This window comes from Centruroides sculpturatus, unplaced genomic scaffold (genome assembly GCF_000671375.1).
Source record: "Centruroides sculpturatus isolate CEXI.00-Female unplaced genomic scaffold, Cexi_2.0 scaffold5, whole genome shotgun sequence".
Taxonomy (NCBI): Eukaryota; Metazoa; Arthropoda; class Arachnida; order Scorpiones; family Buthidae; genus Centruroides; species Centruroides sculpturatus.
In genome coordinates, this window is record NW_019384397.1 from 1,737,290 (window position 1) to 1,743,289 (window position 6,000).

The 6,000-nt window shown below is 39.6% G+C and overlaps 1 long non-coding RNA gene across 2 annotated transcripts; it reads left to right on the top strand.

Moving 5' to 3' along the window:
• The first annotated feature begins 4,221 nt into the window (after positions 1-4,221).
• Positions 4,222-5,786, top strand: LOC111618479. Of its 2 annotated transcripts, none has more exons than XR_002755581.1 (3): positions 4,222-4,378; positions 4,617-5,538; positions 5,611-5,786. It is a non-coding gene; the product is annotated as an uncharacterized LOC111618479 (long non-coding RNA). The 2 variants fall into 2 exon arrangements; XR_002755582.1 differs by having other exon boundaries at positions 4,245-4,527.
• Positions 5,787-6,000: the final 214 nt, after the last annotated feature.

The window sequence follows — 6,000 nt, forward strand, 5'->3', positions numbered from 1 at the left end:
TATTGCCAATAAAACATTAAAATTCACATTCTGTCTTCAAAAATTTCAAATAGATTCGATAAGTCATTTTTTTCGGAAATAAATATTTCTTAAATTTTAATTCGTTTTTATATTTCTTACATTTTTGAAGAATTAGAATTAAAACTTAAATATTTTACCGAAATTAAGGCTCATTTCAGCTTCAAGCACATGAGGAAATGTATGTCTGAATATGTAAAACTTTAAAATTTTCCTCTAGCGACAGCACATTTAAAAAATAATAAATACATTTGATAAAAATTGCCAGGACAAATAGGATTAATCTTACAAAATTTAAGAAAATTCTTAATATAGGCAATACATAAAAGTATATTGTCTATATTACAATACATAAAAGGCAGACGAGTAACCTCAAATGAAAGGTCGACTCTGCCTGAAACTGTTAATTTCCTTGTGCGTGAAAAAGGACATTGTTAGAAGACAATTCTATGTATTATCTAAATTAAACATTTTCTTAAATTTTGTAAGATTAAACTTATTTGTTTTGGCAATTTTTTATCAAATCTAAAAATTTCATTCTGAGAATACTTGAAGACTTTTGAAATATCTGTTATTTCACAGGGAAATTTGAAGTTTGACTGCTTTCACGCATATAAAATTAAAACATGTTAAAAGAAAGTAGTCAAAAATATTGTTACGAGGTATAAGCTCTTTTTTACTCCTTATCGCTTTAGTCAATTAGAATTGTATAATTTTTATGTATTCGTCTAGACGTAGAAGTGACCGGTTGAATTTAGATAATTCTGTCAGTGTTTAATTCTCTAAGATGCAAACAAACCCATAACGCGCATTCATCTCGTTTAAAAAATCCCGGCGAAACTTGGCCGGAAAAGTTGTTTAACTTTCCCGGCGAAAAAACACTAAGATATACAGTATTAGCACAAAATTAAAATTGTGAAGTCATCTGTTATGAGATTTTATTAAAAATAACTTTTATATTATTATTAATTGGAGGCGATGTCTAGCGGTCGTAGCTGTTAGCGTGAATTTTTTTGCTCGCTTGCGATTTGATGTCAGACTGCGCTAGGTGTCAGCTCGGCGAGCTTGGAAGCTAGCAAAAAGTAAACGCATCCCTTGTTGGCCCACCAGTGTCCGAGCGGTCTTCGTCCCCGCACTTGAGTGGCCTGGACCCTGAACAATGGGAGTTCGGTCGTGGGTTCGCGCCTCTCTCGGACGGGATGGCAGCATGGAGTTTTCCAGGTTTTCTCCATGTCGATAGAACGATTAGATAGAATGCAGGCATGGGACCAGTTTTGGACTGTTAGTTATATTTCTGCGCCGCCATAAAATAGAAGTTGCAAATTAAAATGAAATTTTTTTATTTAGTATATAAATACATTACATACGTATGTGTTTATAAAAATTTAATTGAATATCAATATTTAAATTAATAACGTTGGTGTGCATCTCTTTATTTAAATTGGGCTGCAATTTGAAAAAATTGTAACCTATAAATTTCCACTGTCGTCCAAGAGCGTACCTAGGTGGCCCACGGTGGCCGAGTGGACTCCGTCTCCGCTTAATGGTGGTGACCAGACCCTAAACGCCGAAGTTCGATCGGGAGGGTTCGCGCCTCACTCGGACCAACTGGCAGCAGGAGTTTTTCCGATGCCTGATTAGGGGCCAGCTTACCCTCCAAGTCCTTCCCGGAAGGCATTCTATCTCCCTTTCTCGCGGGGGGGGGTCGTCTCCTATAAGGCCGGCTTTAGTCACTTAGTGACCTCTCTCCTGTCTTTTTCGGATTGGTCGTCTTCTATAAGACCGCCTCTTCGGTCGCTGTGCGACCATCCCCACTATTTCTTCCGGAATGAAAAGCGACAAGCTGCAGCACTCCTCTATGGTCAATGAAATGAGAGCGTACCTAGGGAGGTGGCAGCTGCCCCTCCCTAGAAGAAAAATTAAATTCTAGTATTTAATAAAACACTTAACACCTTATAACGCTGAGAAATATTTATTAAAACACAAACGTTTTCAGCCTAATGGAATAGGCCATCATCAGGTGACAGGCAATCGAACAACTTTTGAAAATTCTGTTAAATGGAACTTTCGAACCTTACAAATTCAAAATTAACCAATCAATATACAAAATAACTATAATAAATAGATTGAAGCCATATTAATATAAATAATAAAATAAGGAGATATAAAAATAAAAACAAAACAAAAATAAATCAACCTAAAAGATTAAATGCACAAAAAGGATTAAATTCATAAAAATATATACATCAAAAAGGGCAGATAGGAATTAAAAATTTTGTGTATTTTAACTTTTCTTTTACAAGGAACTTCCACGCCGAAGGATTTTTACTTGATATTCTGGTTCATAACATGACAAATATCAAAATGTAGTTTTTATCGTAAATATTTTCACAAGTGGAAACCAAAGCTTTCACAAACAAACGATAACTACGAGCAATTGTTTATTGTGACATGGTCACAATGCAAGGCTGCAATTCTTAATCATATTAGGGTCAGTCAAATGAAAACAAGACAGATGAATAAAAAGTAAGTAAACTGTTCATTATTTCAAAAGTAATCACCATAACTGTTAATACATTTAGCCCACTGTGAGACAAGACGATCAATGCCTTCATAAAAAAATGTTTGCGGTTGCCAACGGAACCATGATTGTACCCAGGCGTGAGCCTTTTCGTCCAAAGCAAATTGACAACCACGAATGTTTTTCTTCGGGGCTCCAAAACTATGGAAATCACATGGGGAGAAATCGGGACTGTATGGAGAATGAGTAAGGGCTTCCCAGCGAAAATTCTGCAGCGTAGTCGAAACAACCTTGGTAACATGTGGGCAGGCATTATCTTCCAACAGAATGATGCTGTCTGTCAACATTCCTGGGCGTTTAAATTTGATGGCACGCTTCAATTTTTTCAAAGTTTAAATGTACCGCTGTGCGTTAATTGTGAAGCTGTGTTTCAGAAAGTCAGCTAGCAGCGAGCCTCCATAGTGATGTCAGACACAAACACGACTCGCCGACCTCAATTCAAGCACGTCTAACAGACAAATCGCACAGCGGTGAATGTTCACGCTGTTCCTTCCTGATTCCCAATTGAAGGCAGTTCTATACACACACCGACCTGCATTACCAAATTCAGTGCCACACTTCTTATATAGTCTGACTCGTTTTCATTTCACTGCCCCTAATATTTTAAAATCATTTAATTCAAAATATCTAAAGTTAGTAATAACTTCCCCGTGTACATCACACATTTCCGTTAATAATAAAGTCGTGCCGGTCATCTGTTAATTAACGTTTAAAATTCAAAAAAAAATTAAATAAAAACGTAACTTTCGGTTTGAAACAAAAAATCATATATAAAAAATCATATATCATCATAATTGGGGCGTTCTGTCCCTAAAGTTTCCACATTTGGTCGCGGATTTCATATAACTCAGTTCTCGAAGGTAATACATACAAACTGACGACAGTGAAAATTTATGGGTGTACAATGACAAAATTTGAAAACAAATGTAGCATTCCTCCCAAAGCAGAATTGTCGCGTTGTAAGTAAAAAAAATTCAAAGCGGTCAGGAAATAAAATATCATGGCATGAGAGGTACGAGCGAAAGTTTCAAAGTTGGATCAACAACACTTGCAGACGTGTCAAATTGATTAAGCGATCACATTAAGAATTTAGGGGAGATATCCTTTAAAAAGTCAGAAATTCAAGGAGAAAGAATGGTTGTTTCCCCCTGACTCAGTCTGTTTATCCTCTGTGTCGATTTCCCCGTTGTCTCGGACTTAATTTTCGTTCGGCCGTATTATAAAGGTTTTTCGGTATTTTTAATATTAACTTTATCCAGTTTGATTAATAGGCCTACGCGAAACCCGCAACCCCGACGGCGACCGAGGAATCCTTCCGAAAAGCAAAATAATATTGGGCGAAATCCTAAGAATTTGATTTATTTCATGCCATGGTCGAAAATGGACGAAAAAGATATTTATTCGAACGAATTTCGGAGATGGTCAAGCCTCGAGACGTAGAATTTAAAAAGATCGTCTTTTACCTCTCCACGGTCGACATTCTGCACCATGTAAATGCAGAAGATAATTTATTTATCAAATTTAAAAAAGAAAAATAATTATAAATTAATTAATTGAAAAAAATTTTAAAAATTTATTTTTTTTAAAAATTCTAATTTTTACGAAATTCGAACATTGTTGACGCGTTTTTTAACGTTTGTTCGAAATACGTCACACATGACGAATCGCAGTTCGATTGTGTTTCTCGTTGCTGTCGGACGTGCTTTTCTTTCGCTCTTGGATTGCGTGCTGTTTTCTGCGGTTTCGTGCCTTTTACAGAGAAGATTGAAGATTTTTTAGGTAAGTCTTAGTCCTTATTGATCCTAGACGTAAGAATTTATTTAATATTACTTGGAGAATCGGTCCCAGAAGACATCTCGGCACATCGTTCGATGGTCGACCGTTTGCGCTTCGGATTCGAATCTTTTAGATTTAAAAAGGCGGCTGCGGTGAGCAGTTTGCTTTTACTCGGAAGAATTTAAGCATTAATTTAAGCTTTTGTTTTCACTGGACTAATTGCAAATTTTCTTTTTTACAGGATGAAGACGTTGGTGCGTTGTTGGAGGCGGTTCCGGCGGAGGCAGGCGGTGGCGCCGGAGGGAGAGGGTTCCTCGGACGACGCGGAACGAGTCTGTCGTTCCGTGCCGTTGGAGGAGCGGGGGCTCGACGAGCGACAGGCAGCGGGTGAAGAAGACCTTCGCCAAGTGCGCGTGGCGTGGCATCCTCCCGGAGTCGGGATGATGCGACGCTACACCCTGGGTCCAGTGCGCTTGGCCGAGGTCTTCGGGGGTCATCCGGCCACAGACCTTGCTGTGGAGGATGTCGAAAGTGACAGCTCGTCCGAGCTGACACTTTCTGTTTGGTCGCGTTCTGCCCGTTCGTCCGCGACGGCGACGCCACCGCCTTGCCGAAGTCTGGACGGGGAGGAGTCGGAGGAGAGAGCCCCCGAAGTCGAGGGACCGTGCTGTCCGTGGTTTAGTTGCTGCGGACGGCTGCGGTTGCCTTGGCCTAGGCGGTGATCTTCTTCGATTTCCTCTTCTTCACCCGGATGCGACTTTCTTACCGGATTCGACACTTTTTACCCGGACATGACACTTTTTAACGGACGTGACCTCTCTTACCCGGACGTGACCCACGGACTTGACACGTTTCTTCACCGGACGCGACATTCGGCCGACCTTTCTTCCCAAACAGCTGTTATGAGGATTGAGCTTCCGGTTAGGGTTGGTTAGGTTAGCCTAGGCTAGCCTAACGAACCCTTCGCTCTTCTCATAACACTGTTCGGGAAGAAAGGCTGTCTGATTAAGGTAATAATCTTGACCTTAGGTAATAAATGAATAAACTTCTCGTTTTCTCACTGCCTTTGTGTTTTGTAGGAACATTTGGGAGGGAGAAGAATCTCCCTCCCCAACTTTACCACGAAGAGGACCATTTATCGTACAAGTGAATATTTTCCGATGGTAAGAACTCTTTCGTTTCATTTCTTAACACATCTTATTCTCGTATCGTAATTTACTGTTTTCTGTTTATAGACATGCCGAAGATGTTCTTCGATCACACACATACACACACACGCACGGACATAACACCACTGTACACGAAGATATACACCGTTTAACCTTTACTCGAATTCTCGCACTCACGCACTTACACGTCAAGCGCCTCGTTCTGTGTAATTGCACACAATGAAACAACCCGAACACACGCTTCCCACAAATCCAACCCCTGGGTCCTCGTCCCGGGAAGTGGAAACGCCAATTTTAAAGATTAAAAGACTTTAAATTGGCGGCCGAAGGGGCTCTGGTAATCACACATCTTGCATTGATTAAATGGAATTTCAGACATTAGCATCAATAATCGTTTGGTGATGAATTGGGAAGGAGAAGAATCCTGTACCAAGTATTAAACACTGTTTTTCCCAC